This window comes from Schistocerca serialis, chromosome 1 (assembly GCF_023864345.2).
Source record: "Schistocerca serialis cubense isolate TAMUIC-IGC-003099 chromosome 1, iqSchSeri2.2, whole genome shotgun sequence".
Classification (NCBI taxonomy): Eukaryota; Metazoa; Arthropoda; class Insecta; order Orthoptera; family Acrididae; genus Schistocerca; species Schistocerca serialis.
This window is the reverse complement of record NC_064638.1, coordinates 1,094,491,974-1,094,508,150: the sequence shown is the minus strand read 5'-3', so window position 1 is coordinate 1,094,508,150 and position 16,177 is coordinate 1,094,491,974.

Sequence of the window (16,177 nt, the reverse complement as noted above, 5' to 3'; positions counted from 1 at the left end):
TCCCTTTTTAAATTTTCTGACCTACCTGTCCGATTAAGGGATCTGAAATTCCATGCTCCGATCTGTAGAACACCAGTTTTGTTTATCGTGATAATGACGTCTTCCTGAGTAGTCGTGCCTGGAGATCTGAATGGCGGATTATTTTACCTCCAGAATATTTTACCCAACAGGACGCCATCATCATTTAACCATACAGTAAAGCTGCATGCCCTTGGGAAAAATTATGACTGTAGTTTCCTCTTGCTTTCAGCTGTTCGTAGTCCAGCACAGCAAGGTCGTTTTGGTTGATGTTACAAAGCCAGATCAGTCAAATCATCCAGACTGGCTCCCCAGCAACTACTGAAAAGGTTGCTGCCACTCTTCAGGAACCACACATTTGTCTGGCTGTCAACAGAGGCCCCTCCGTTGTGGTTGCACCTACAATACGGCTATCTGTATCACTGAGGTATTCAAGCCTCCCCAACAATGGCAAGGTCCATGGTAAATGTGAGGGCAGTACTACGTAGTCAGTTTAAAATCCATGGCGGCTGACAAAAGTGGATAAATGACGGATCAGGGCTCTAAATGTCTGGTCTGGGGTTTCAAGAATAACGTAACTGGTCCCAGTTTTATTGATGGGACTGTGTAGCCACAAATGTTCAGAGTTTTACACATATGCTTCCACAGTTGTTAGAAGACATCTGTTAGTCATACTGTGATACTAGTAAGACAAATGCCCCACCCATGGCATACAGATAATCACAGACCATTTAACGGAACATTTGACAATCATTGGGTACGTCGTTTTGGAAACATTAAATGGCCTGGATGCTCAACAGACTTAACACCACCGGAAAATTAAAGCCAGAGTTCTACTTACAAACACTGACTCTCAAAAACATGAAATTTGTAGCAGGAGCTTGTGCTGTATAAATGCAGATGAAATTCAGCATCCAGTATTACCTGTCCAGAAATACTTTATAGCATATATTAGTGAACTTGGCCAACACACAAATGATACCTGAGTTTTCTTATGTTTGGTGCAGCAGGGCTGACACTCCTGATGATTCAACAGGAGTTGCGCCTCATATATTGCTACTGTTTGATAAGCTCAATACATGTTATGTTGTCAAAGTCCTCTTGAAAGAATTACCTCCAAATTTCACCACATTCTTCACTATGGCTTGGTAAAAATGCACTGTGATATTTTTACTTGTTCTGAATATATTTGGGAGTATCCTGTCTTTCCCACTTCATGCAGTATATGGATTCCAAGTTGAGCATGGTATCGTGTCATGCGTTGAATATCTGTTTGAAATGGAACCAAACTATTGAATGTTCGTGTTGTGAGAACAGGTAATCACGAGTCATGGAGGCCATGGAAGAAACTTAAGTTTGGTAAGTAATTAAGCAAGAAGTAGTCACTATTCACGACTATATTGCACTTTTGTGGGTCTGTGTCTATTTCTTTAAGGGCTTAACTGATTTATATTGGAATGTAAATCTGTACCCTTATTGATGGAGCTAAGTGCCTAGTGTGAGTGCTAACATGATTTTCTCATCATGTGCTAGTGTACTGTTTATCTTTTCTCTGCAAGTCTAGGGTTGTTTTTCCTTACTTACAAAGGATTCTACAAGCAAGTTGCAACCAAGATTAAATTGTTCTGTTATTTTGCAAAGTATATGCTGTACTACATGGCAACTGTTAACTTTACAGCAAGGAAAAACTTTGAAATATTATAAGACATTGGCTGGTGGCAGTCAGTAGGAAGTGATGCAAGGACTGTAGCAGCTCTAAAGCTGCAAAAACACTTCAAATGGTCTGGTTGCGATTAAAACTCTTAAAGGTCTTTACTCACTACACTCACAATGTGTCCTGACATTTTTTCTTCTTTTTCAGAGTTCTGTGTCTCATTTGGTAAAAACGGAACCCTTATGAGATCAATTTGCTATCTGTATGTCTGTTGGACTGACTGTTTGTTTGCCTTTTTCTCAGGAACTGGTAGACATGTCAAACTGAAATTGTCACAAACTAAGGTTGACAGTTCCTTGGTGACGTGAAATGTTTAAGCTTGTAATTATGCATCAAAAGGTATGGCCCTTTATGTCACATACTTCAATATATGCGTAACTTATGAAAACCTACAAGGTACTTTCTAATCATTTAAAATCATGAAATTTGTCAGGGAGCATAATTTCACAGTACAAGCAAAAGGAAAACTGTGAAAACTGTTAATTTATAATCATTTAACTTTTTTTCTATGTTATCCGTCTGTTAAGGCCCTTTCTCCCAGAAACAGGTGGAGGTATCAAGTTGAAATTTGTCAGATACCAATGTCTACAGTTCCTTGGTGGTGTAAAAAATTAAAGCTTCTAAATTAATGCAATCAAAGATACAGCAGCCGTCTGTTTTACATATATTGATATTCGCCAACGTTCTCATCAAAGCCATTAGATCAACCATATATAGTGATAAAGCATAAGGAAACTGAGAGGTCGTGAGATTGAAGCTCTGCTGGGCCACAGATTGTAAAGTCTTCATTTTAATGCAGCCTTCACCTCTTATCAATGTGAGGAGTTTCCAGAAAAAACATGTGGTTTGAATTCCACATTTAAACTGTAGTTCCATTTTCCCTGTGTGGATAACTAGGGTAGGTTAGAGACACACAAGTCATTGAAGTGGCGTCTAGTAGGAAGACTTGCACCAGGCCATTGGGCCACAGGAAATCGTTGTCAAAAAATCTACAGTGGACTTGGTTGTTCTTGAGTGTGCTTCCAATAAAGTGAACTTGTTCCTCATGTGACTTAATCATTTCCACAAGGGTACACTCGGCTTAAAGAACAAGGGTTTAGAGTTCTAGGAACTTTGTAAGGTTGAATGTACCTAACAACCAGATGACACTTGCTGCGCAGAGAGGTGCATTGAGTGGCATGGAAAGACAATAAAATATTTATGAGACATAGTGCAATATTATATTGGAATTAAGTGTTCTACTTGGTGATAAGGGTAATGGAATGTCATCAAATTAAACCAGGTGATGCCAAAGGAATTAGTTTAGGAAATGAGATATGAAAAGCAGTAGATGACTTTTGCTATTTGGGCAGCAGACTAACTGATGAAGCTGAGGTAGAGGAGATAAAAAATGCAGACTACTGATAACACAAAGTGTGCCTGAAAAAGAGAAATTTGTTAACATTGAATTTAGGCAAAGTGGGATTTTCACCTCTTTGTGGGCAAGTGCTCTATCAACTGAGCTATCCAAGTACAACTCTTGACCTTCCCTCACAGCTTTACTTCCATTAGTACGCTTGTATATCTTCCTAACTTCACAGAAGCTCTTATGCATATCTTGTAGGACTAACAATACTGGAATAACACACTGCACAATAATCTTTCTTCCAGCATTGCTAGGCCCACAAGGTACGCAGGAGAAATTTGTTAAGTTTGGGAGGTAAGAGAAGAGGTATTGGCAAAAGTCAGCTGTGAGGGCAGACCGTAAGGTGGGCTTGGGTAGCTCAATCAGTAGAGCAGTTGCCAACAAAATGTAAAGATTCCAGGATTGAATACCAGTGTCACACACTGTTTTTAATCTGACACAGAGTTTCAAATCAGTGCACACTTCACTGCAGAGTGCCCCTCTTGTCCTCACTCTCTCTAAAGGTGTTATTTGCCAAACATTAGCAACAGCATTCATTTCATACAATGATATATTCACTACACCTTTTATGTCTTGCCTTACTGCATGAATTGTCTTCAAGTGCTTTGAGATGCCATCTCTTCATAGTTATTAAAGTACTCGATAAATCTGGGGAGGTTCACTGAATGAGAGAACAGATCAAGATTGATTTTTAACCATTTGGTAGCAAACAATGGGTAACAACTTTCATCAGCAAGTACTGCTCTGCACTCCATGTGATTGATCGTTCATGAATTTGATGATGTAGGTGCAGTTACAGACAGAGCTGAAAGATGTGTGTGTGTGTGTGCACTGCACACACACACACACACACACACACACACACACACACACACACACAAGAAATAAAATAAAATATACATGTGAATGTCTTACGAAGACCTGACGGCTGTACTATGAATTCTACACTTTGTGAGCCTCGCGAGCAGATCATCTGGAGATGGTTTAGTTAGCATCAACTATTCTATGCAATTGAAAGGACAGACAATACAGTTGTAAGACTAATGTGTGGGATTACATACTTCAGATATACAATTAAAGCAATTTTCTGTGAACTGATTAAAAATATCCTTCCAAAGACCAATCAGACATCTCGTCACATTAGCAGTAGTGGGTAGCAAGTGGTGGTGTGCCAGTCTCTCAGCAACCCTTGACGAGATGTTTCCAGTAGATGTTAGATGAGGAGAAGGTGCTGGCCAAGGCAACAGTTGGCTCATAATCACTATCGAGGTAGATCAAGGCAACATGCAGTCCTGCATTATTTTGTTTAAAGGTAACATTACAGAAAGCTCAAAGATAGAGCACAGCCATTGGCCTTAATGTGTCACAAATGTAACTACTGCTGTGTAAAGCACTGACTATATGAATCAAAGGTGGTGAACCTATAGTTCCCCAACGGCATCCTATATTGCCACACTAGGTGCTGGGCCTGTGTAACATTGACCAATAGGACTAGTCTGGAAAGACAGTGTGTGTGTGCAACTCCCGCACCCAATGTCGTACACTGGACAGCCATGTCGAGGAAAGCCGCAACGATCATCACTATGGTCACAATCTGTGGGGCTTCAGATATCACATTGTCTGTGTCAGTATTTCGTGCTGAAAATAAGCCTGTTTTCTGGCTTCAGGTATATGGCATAGCTGTACGGTCCTGCACAGCCAAGTGAAAGAATGTCTGTACCTGTGAATCTTGAAATTTTCCCAGCTTAACTAAATATTTTTCATCATGTTCAGGAGTGCAGCTGGTCATTGGCTACTGTGCACGGTTCGTATGTACACCTGCCCTCTCACATGACATGAACTTACATTGACAGTCTTATAGAGTTGCCGTTAAACCATCAGAAACTAAGAGTGTTCTTAAGACACTTGCACACATATAGCACTCCCCTCTTCAGATTATGAGTGTTTGCCCAAGAGGCTCACTTATATCTAACACCAGCCATCAGGGAAAATGTGTACCCTGACCAGAAAATACAGGACATTATTAGTCAAAGCAAAAACTAGCAATCAGACATGGAGTATCGTGCACTACAAAATAGCTTTTATTCTGTTTGTTGACACCGTCTTGTTCAAGATAGGCAGGATTATCTGAAAATTTAAATTGGTATACTGATCCCCCATCTAAGGTTTCGGACCACCTTGCATCAGTGAAGAATGGTTTGTTATTGCAGAACACTGGAATATGTAGATCAGACCACATGCGCTGTGGAAGAACATGGTTTAGAACATAAATATTGCTCTCGCCTTTTACAACGCACATAGCTGCCATTGCTGAACATTATATATAAACCTGGCACGCACAGGAAAATGATAAAACAACAATTCTGGATTGTGCAAATTCGTTTTGGGGTTCCATTATTAAAAAGGCCATGTAGATACACGTGGCAGAAAACCTTATTAACCAGGGCAGTGCCTTAACTGGGTAATACCACAGCGAGTGTCAAATGTCTGAAAAACTAACATTTATGCCATAAAGGGCGCATCCTGCTGACAGAGTGTAGTCGGTCTTGCTGTGACGATCTTCACACATGCGCAAAACTCATACATTGACATGGGTAGCCAACATTAGTCGTAAACAATTTTGTAGTGTGGCGGTTACCCGTACAAATATATCTTCGGTACCTGCGAATCTGGCTGAAAAAAGGGTGTCAGAAATAGGCTATTGTAGGGTGACCAAATTATTTTCGGTGAAAACCGGGACACATTCACCTGGGTGCCAATGGACACCTCATTCCACATGTACCCAGGTTTCTTAATTTTAAATATTAATGTTTTGTTGATATATTTTGTTAACCCGATTATTATAACTAATAAGAGGATACAAAAGATTGATATAATCTAGATTATCTGTATAATTAATGACATTTAATAAATGTATACAATAATAAAGAAATGTATTACGATTTTACAAAATTTTACAGCCATTCAACTTTTAATCAATTAATATTAACATGAGCTTTAATATTACTGAGCACTTGTAGATGGAATTGACTGTCCTTGGAAAAAGGGTATTTTTCATTGCCTCCAACCTTCTTGATCATGTCTTTGTTCTTTGAGACACAGTGATAAAACTCGGCACAATCCATTTTGCAGTTGTACAGGATCTGCAGGATTGCTTCAAGAGAGTCCACCTCCATTCTGTTTCTTTCATCAGTCCACTGGATATCCATGAACGAAAATATTCTTTCCACATTGGCATTATGGGCTGGGATTGCAAATAAATACCTTGCAATTATTACCAACTCAGAGTAATGCTGAAGACAGTCACAGCTTTTAAAAAAACTCACCCACTTCTCGTGACATTCCAATGGTGATTTTTTTTTCATCATTCCACTTGTGAAGACTTTCTTCAACAAAATTTGTCAGTATGCCGCACTGGTCAAAGACAATGGAATGATCGATTTCAATCTCTTTACTCTTCAAATAAGAAACTGTCTCTTCAACACTTTCCCATTTTGGCATTCCTCTTCAGTACCATCCAATCAAACACCGGCGATGAGGGTAAATATGAGGCGCTCCGCTTGCTGAGATATTCTACACAAGTGTCATCAAACTTGTTAACTTCTTCTCTAAAACTCCTTTCCACTGCTTCTGGTACTTCTGCTCTTTTAAGGACAGATTTAACATTAAAAGAAATGAACTGCTGTTCTCTCCTCTTAGTAACAGTTTCCAGAGTATTTTTCAAAACATCATTTACCTCTATTACACTTTTCGTGCTTCCCTCAATTTCCTTTATCCCATGCTGCAAATTGCTAAGATGACTGCGAATGAACCGTAAGTAGGCTTCACTTAAAGGGTTACTGAAAAACTGAACCAATATTTTGGGGGCTTTGTCTTCATTTAGGAAAAAATCTTTTAACAGTTCAACCAGGCGGATTACTCTTTCAACTGCTGGAAACAGTGATAAACAGTGAGTTTTTGAGTGACACATTACATTCATATATTCAGTTCCCACATAATCACAGAACTCCTTAAGCCTCTCTGTTCTAACAGTATATATGTAAAAGTGTGAGTATACCTTCATGACGATAGTTTCAACATCACAGCTTAAACCGTCAGCAGATGTCTGCACGCTATTGTGTAAAACATGTGCAGGGCACCCTATGCCTTCAATGTTTTCATGCAATGTTGCCTTCAATTTGGTAAATACGTTGCATTTGCCTTGTCTTTTTAAACCACCAAAGTTTGTGTTGGTGTTGTCTCCACAAAATGCCACACATTTATTTTTCTAAAGATCAAACATTTCGATAGTAGTCATACAAAATCTTGAAATTTTGTCAGATGTTTCATTACGTAGGGAACTCACCTTCAAAAGTTTGGTCTGAATTTCCTGATTAATGTCGAAAAACTGAACAACAAACGGAAATATTTTAGTGGCCTTATGATTGCTGGCATCAGTGGATATCCCGTAGAAAGAAGACTTTTTGATGTATTCAAGGCTTTCCTTTACACTCTGGGGAGCAATAACTCCTTTCACTAAGGCTGACACTTTAGTTCTTGCTGAACTAAACTTTTTTGCAATGGAAGAATCATCAAACATAATGCTGTTGTTCAGCTTATTAGTACAATCACTAGATCTATAAGTTTGGTGATGTTTTACCGTGTGGTAGACTAGTGTAAGCTCGCTCGAATTTTCGTCTCTTCACTTGACTGATGTTTCACAAAATAATTTTGTAGATTTTTACTGCAGCTCGGTGCACTGTATCTGTTAATGTGTTTCTTTAACCTGATGTGATCAACTATGTCGGAACGTCCACCATGACTTATACTAATAAAACAGCTACATGCGGAATACTCTGCTTCGTAATCAAAACGACCTTTCTTAATGAAATTCCATTCCTTGGAATAACAGTCACTGAACTTGCAGTCACGTTTCGGCATTGCGTTTCTCAGTACCACTAATATGAGAAAAAACTATTGCAGTTTGTCTGACAATGAGTGTGTAAGTGGCGCGACAATCAGACGGTTTCATAGCTTTGTTACAATAATACAACTTACTACTTGTTGGCCAAAGTACCGCTCAAAGTAAATTATTGCCTGAGTGTATCAATACTGATACTGGAGGTTTTAGACAAATAAGCTAAAATATATAAATTTCTTGTGTTGTATTTCCTTCAATATAGCGAAATCCCAAAAATTTGAGAAAGTTTCACGAAATGTATTTAAAAACTGAATTCCGGGACTTTCGAGCGTCCCGAAACAAATTTTCGGGACACCGGAACACGGGGGTTGAAAACCGGGACAATCCCGGTTTTCCGGGATATTTGATCACCCTAGGCTATTGTTAATGACGTGGTCTAAACTGAGATTGTAGTTCAAATACTTTAATTGCACTCAAATGTTGAATAAAGCTCTGTCTACGGCCATATCGAGTTTCATTTACTTACATCGTGCACAGATAATCAGCTACATACTACACTCGGTTGATGTCACATGTAATGTGTGGTAACACAACACTGAAGCGACACAAAAGTTCGCAGTCACAGAATTACTCTCTTAATACCCAGTCTTTCAGATCTAACAGTCAAATCGATACGAACACGATGTGCACAGTCATCATCATTTGGAAAAAGTGCTGTTCAGTAGATAAGAATAATTACAAGTTCACAATAATGAAACAACAAACAAATTGTGGAGCGAACTCCCAAACACGAAATCTAGTTCAATTGCGGTACATTTTGCGACTGGTACTAACTCGTCTGCCCCACATTATCCCGCATTTTCAGGAATAGATCTTACTTCTTTCAAACTCAAAGCAAACTGGCTTAACATGGCTTCCATCGCAACTCTTTTATAAGTTGACAATAATTAAAACTAAAGTTAACTATTGTTGGTCAATAAGTTTCCGCAAATTACATTTAAAGATTCACGTCTCTGAGCAAATGAGTAATGGAGAAGTATTTGTTGAAACTAGTAATTTTATATATGATGATTTCTACTGAATTACGCTGGCTAGTTAGTCTAAATATGAGACACTATTTCAGGAACAATGGTTTTACGAAACAATGCTAATTACTCCGGAATTCAGTGAGTGCAAATGTTGGTAGTATGTTTTTGTCATTGGCTGCAACGATACTTTACTTATTTAAGGCCTTCTTTATCAACTTTATCAGGAAGTTAATGATTGGGTATGTGTCTGATGAAATATCCTCGGATGATCAGCCGAGCTGTGATATTGTCTTGTCGCAGTCTTTCGATGAGCTACGTACCCGTCATTTTCAGGTGGTAATGAATTAATCACTCAATGAGTCTTCGCCAGAAGATAAGTAGTACGAAACTCATCGAAACGTTCCGACAAGACACAACTCGGCCGAACACCCGAGAATATTTCATCATCGGAATACACCGAGAAAGCCTTTTTTTCTGAGGTCATGTTCACGCAAATATTTTCCTGAATTTTAAACGCTAGAGACCACAACGTGATTGTTTGCATGGATATATGTATAATGAATGTTCATGGTTGTTACAGACAAACACAAGAAGGCACTGCGAAGTGATTGTTAAGCGTTATTGTTAGTATTACCAGTTTCTAATCTTGCGCATAATAGTTCATGACTGGGAACGTTCAGTTCGCAGTTCCGTCGCGAACTAGGTCGCTCTTTTAGTTCGTTAGCTCCCACCTCGATTTCCAGAAAGACAGTTCACTCGCTTTGCTACCGCTACTGCACACGCTCTTTTATTCGTTATGCTAGTCTTTTAAATAATGACCAGTGTTGCAAATTCCTGTATTATTACAGTTTTATGTCGAGTAATTAGACTTCGTAAAATTAGACTTCGAAAGAGCAAATAAACCAGTTATTTACACAAATGGGTAAAATGGGGTAGTCAACTACTTTACTTTACATACAGTGCACTCGCAGTATTTTAAATTTAAAATATAATTATTTATTTATTAGTTCATTGTAGAAATATTACTTACAGAATATGCTAAATGCGTTTTTTTGTGAATAAAAATACACTTTCATAAATAATCGACTTTTTTAAAGTTTTGGAAATTACCAACAAAAAATATTTCTGCTTTAGGTACAGGTGAAGTACTATATGGCACAAACAATAATACCTTTATCATTAATAGAGGAAACACTAACACTTATAATTTGTTACCAAACAATTAGACATAGAAAAAATAACTATGACCCCTGAGTGAGATCGTATTCTAAAGCATACTTTTTGTGCTTTGCATTATCATTCTTTAAATAGTCAGTCTTCTAATTTTCAAGTGAAATATTACAAAAATTTACGTATTATTATGTAAAAACATTAATTTGGAAACTTTTTTCGTTGATAAGTGTTCTTCGTTCATTAAGGATTTGTCCTGTCGCCGAAAAAACGCGTTCGCTGGGCACTGATGCCGCTACTATGCAAAATCTCTCTAACACATATGCATATACATGAGGATATAACTGATACGCTCGTGGCACCACTCAAGCGGATCTAAATATTCTTCATTGAGGTATTTATCTAGTTCGCGAATACCAGCAGCAAGTTGGTTATCTGGTCTAGTGATTTTTCTTATTTCTTGGTCACACTCGTCCCATATAGTCTTTTTTATTTTCATTACTGCTGCTACAAGCCGCCGAAGGGTCGCTAGCAGTAGGCTCAGCCACTAAAATATCTCGATTCTCCCTCTGAAGTAACTACACTCTGCCAACTTTATTTTTGAGGCGTTGTATTGCAACTTCACAAGCTTTTTGATTTCTAAATCCTGTCTGTCTAAATCGGGGGTCCAGAATAGTACACTCAGCGTATAGAATGTTATTCTCTAAATCTTTAAAACGGTCTTCCATGCCTTTCTTGAGCACTGAATGCACAGCAACAGTTTTTTTATTGTTAGAAGCATGCTTCTGCAGACAACTGTTGAGCAGGTTACAAAACACAATGTTGTTGTTGTTGTGGTCTTCAGTCCTGAGACTGGTTTGATGCAGATCTCCATGCTACTCTATCCTGTGCAAGCTTTTTCATCTCCCAGTACCTACTGCAACCTACATCCTTCTGAATCTGCTTAGTGTATTCATCTCTTGGTCTCCCCCTACGATTTTTACCCTCCACGCTGCCCTCCAATACTAAATTGGTGATCCCTTGATGCCTCAGAACATGTCCTACCAACCGATCCCTTCTTCTGGTCAAGTTGTGCCACAAACTTCTCTTCTCCCCAATCCTATTCAATACTTCCTCATTAGTTATGTGATCCACCCATCTAACCTTCAGCATTCTTCTGTAGCACCACATTTCGAAAGCTTCTATTCTCTTCTTGTCCAAACTATTTATCGTCCATGTTTCACTTCCATACATGGCTACACTCCATACGAATACTTTCAGAAATGACTTCCTGACACTTAAATCAATACTGGATGTTAACAAATCTCTCTTCTTCAGAAACGCTTTCCTTGCCATTGCCAGCCTACATTTTATATCCTCTCTACTTCGACCATCATCAGTTATTTTGCTCCCCAAATAGCAAAACTCCTTTACTACTTTACGTGCCTCATTTCCTAATCTAATTCCCTCAGCATCACCCGACTTAGACTACATTCCATTATCCTTGTTTTGCTTTTGTTGATGTTCATCTCATATCCTCCTTTCAAGACACTGTCCATTCAATTCAACTGCTCTTCCAAGTCCTTTGCTGTCTCTGACAGAATTACAATGTCATCGGCGAACCTCAAAGTTTTTATTTCTTCTCCATGAATTTTAATACCTACTCCGAATTTTTCTTTTGTTTCCTTTACTGCTTGCTCAATATACAGATTGAACAACATCGGGGACAGGCTACAACCCTGTCTTACTCCCTTCCCAACCACTGCTTCCCTTTCATGTCCCTCGACTCTTATAACTGCCATCTGGTTTCTGTACAAATTGTAAATAGCCTTTCGCTCCCTGTATTTTACCCCTGCCAACTTTAGAATTTGAAAGAGAGTATTCCAGTCAACATTGTCAAAAGCTTTCTCTAAGTCTACAAATGCTAGAAACGTAGGTTTGCCTTTCCTTAATCTTTCTTCTAAGATAAGTCGTAAGGTCAGTATTGCCTCACATGTTCCAGTGTTTCTACGGAATCCAAACTGATCTTCCCCGAGGTTGGCTTCTACTAGTTTTTCTATTCGTCTGTAAAGAATTCGCGTCAGTATTTTGCAGCTGTGACTTATTAAGCTGATAGTTCGGTAATTTTCACATCTGTCAACACCTGCTTTCTTTGGGATTGGAATTATTATATTCTTCTTGAAGTCTGAGGGTATTTCGCCTGTTTCCTACATCTTGCTCACCAGATGGTAGAGTTTTGTCAGGACTGGCTCTCCCACGGCCGTCAGTAGTTCCAATCGAATATTGTCTACTCCGGGGGCCTTGTTTCGACTCAGGTCTTTCAGTGCTCTGTCAAACTCTTCACGCAGTATCGTATCTCCCATTTCATCTTCATCTACATCCTCTTCCATTTCCATAATATTGTCCTCAAGTACATCGCCCTTGTATAGACCCTCTATATACTCCTTCCACCTTTCTGCTTTCCCTTCTTTGCTCAGAACTGGGTTTCCATCTGAGCTCTTAACCGTTGACAAAGTCACATTTCTTTCGGCTAGAGATGGGCAAACTGAAACACGTAACTGTTTCGAAACAAATGAAACAGTACAATGTAATGTTTTGATACGCTGTTTCGAAACAGTGAAACAGTTTGTGCTTTGTACTCTAATAAACCTACACATTTTATCATCTTGAATGTCTACTGTGTAAGTATGGCCATATAAACACAAATGAGGTGCGAGAGCGCTAATCATGTCGCAGAAAGTATGAAACTATCACTTAGGCGTCTTGGCAATTTCGTATTTCCTGCAGCAAATGCGCTGCTTTCGTGTCGTGTGACTTTCATACTTTTCAATTGGCTGAGGACAGCCATAGCTGAAGACAGAAGAACCCCCAGGAACGGAACTGGAGGTGGGAGCAAACTGCAGAAACAACGGATATGCTACTGGGATTCCCACATTCCGTTAGTATGGGTAATATCCCCATCCTGCTAATTTCCATGCACACATTGTGGATAATAGGCACAGTGACTATAGACTCACAAATAACGCCAAATAATTCGAATAAATAACAAAATATAACAGAAAAAATTTTGTCTTTCAAGGTGTTTCGAACCGTTACTATAAATTCACCACGCTTCCCAGCCCTTCCTGTTCACCATTACACTATCAGTGATATGTCAAACAGATTGCTTGCAATTATACCTACATCAAATTTATGTATATGTCACTCTACGCCTTTTTTAATTCAAAATGTTGTAGGCTTACTTGCGTTTCTTAATATGATTACTGTACATGAACAGAGAAGCGTATGTTATAAAAAAAGTGTAATTTAACTTTTTGAATGTGAATAGTATGCGTTGCTTTATTGTTTGGTTAGTGTTTATAAAGCAGATGTTACGCCATTTCGGTATAGGACAGTCAGCTAGAAACGAAGATTTATTTTCGGATATCTTAAGCTTCATGCTATCGCTTGTCAAAAAGACTTCGACAAAGAAAGTGTTTTATGAATTGGTATGTTGCGTTTCAGTACCTGTGCCGAGCCCGAATCTCGTCCGACACAGAGCGGAATGAAACATCACTGTTTCGAAACAATTAGTCCGTGCCAAGCACAGGTGGACTGAAACAGCCTTATTTTGAAGCAACGATACAGTTTCCGTGTCTGACTCGAGATCGAATCTGGTCCGGTTATCCGAGACAGAGGCGGAATGAAACACCACTGTTTCGAAACAGTGAACCACAGCCGTTCCGAAACACTGAAACAGTTCCACGTATCGATACACTGTATCGGAACATAGAAACAGTGGCCAAGTCTACTTTCGGCACTTATTTCAACCGTAATTTCACAGAATGTACTAAGTAAGGGCAAAACTCCTCTATTATTTGCCAGTCACTTTCTTTTATTGTTAGGTCAGAGCGCAGAAGTGCTAACGTAGCAATCACTGCATCCTTTACCTTCATTATTCTCAGAAGTATGTCAAAAGTAGAATTCCAGCGGGTCTGGACGTCCTGTTTGAGCTCGAGGACAGGCAGATTCATTTGCTGTTGTGTAGCAATCAGTTTTTTTGGCCTTGTGTACTACGATTGAAAAACTCGACAGTATTTTTAACTTGCGCCAAAACGTCAGATATTTCTTTAGTAGCTTCTTGTACAACAAGATGTTTAGAGAGTGGGCGAAACATGAGACTGATCGCCACTCACAAAGTCTGACAGCAGATAAGATATTTGCAGCATTATCGCTAACAATAGCAGCAACGTTGTGGGAAATATGCCAGTCTGTCATAACGTCTTTCATGAAATTGCACAAGTTTTGGCTGGTATGCCGCTCTTTATAATTAATACAACCAAATAATGCCGACTGAAGTTGAGTCTCTTCATCTATAAAGTGGGCTACAATGGCTATATAGCTTTCATTATTCCTCGACGTCCAACCATCAGTACTGAGAGATAACGCAGATACAGCTTGCACCTTCTTTTGTACTTCATCCATTATGCCATTGTGAACCCTTGATATTAAATTTTCCGGTAACGTTTTTCTTGATGGAAGTTTGTAGTTTGGGCAATGAGAAACTAGTGCTATCAGTTTTCGAAAATCTTTTTCTTCCACAATTCGTATAGCGTGATGCACTTTAGCTACCATCTTGACAACTTTTCTGTCTATTTCTTCAACCTTTCGGACTGACGGTGGTCTTCGAATATATTGGTTCATTGATTGTTGGGAGGCTGATACCTAAATAACATTCTGCAATAATGATGTAGTTTGATTTGCTTTCAGTGAGTTTAAACTAGACATGATCGGTGGTTGTCTTTCCATCGTTATTGGGATTAAAGCGTGTTTTATTTTCATATGCCGGGTTAAATTTCCGTTTGAGCCTCCTGCAATACTTATTAATGTTGAACAGTGGTAACATTTTGCTTTTCTTTTATCTGTCTCTTCAGTGAATTGTGTCCACAAGGAACTATGTTTCCTTTTTGGTGACTCGTAATAAGCAGCCTAAAACAAAACATAGTATCCCTATAATCAACACATACGCATTACCGTACTCCACATCATCACATTGTAGAAGTCCATTGTTATGTGATGATAGTCATTTTACATTACACATTTTAGGTACTGTACTTACCTAACGCTGTGTACCATTTTACTTCTGGACACTATGGTTATATGTCAGACACTACTGCAGTGCAGAATACCGTAAAACAGAAAATTCGCAGCACTGAACTGTGTATGTAACTGCAGCTGACAGACGTTCAGCATGATATGACGCTCATTGGTGATGGGGGCGGGGGGGGGGGGGGCGAAGCACGTGATTTTTTTAAAGCCTACTGCGGGCTCTCGCTCCGTCTCGCTATTGTCCGTCGGTCTTCGGAAAAGAGCGAACGAACTAAGTAGCGAGGTTATCCGTGAACTAGATCGCCTGTGGGAATGCTCTTCCGAACTAGATCGTTCGCGAACTACACAAGACTGCCAGTTTCTGTTCACCTAGAGACAGGGCGAGACGAATTTCCCATTCACTGAATTTGTTGCGAGACCAACTGGTACGTACACATTCTCGTATTTCCACTATCAGTGTGAAACAAGGCAATTTACGTACCGGTACCAGTGAAGTAAAATGGCTGTTTTAATTCAGAATGAATGAATGTGGAATTGAAGATTCGTACAAGGCGCCCCCGCCTCCCCGAAGAGAAAACTGAAATCGAAACACACTCAAGTATATCTCAAGTTTTAGGAAATTACGTGTTCATACTTTAAACCGGGACCGAACGTATATCGGGCGTTTTGTGTTTTATGCAAAAACGATTTTAGCATTTCTCACGGCTGACAAAACGACTTTTGCCAACATGCAGAATGTAAAGGGCATGCGTTAAAAGAAAAATGGTGTTGAACTAATGAAACTCCAGAATTATTTCTTAAATAAAAAGAATACAATGGAACACTATAAATTCAGTGAAGAACTTTCTGGCTCCAAAAAGTGTGAATGACTCTTT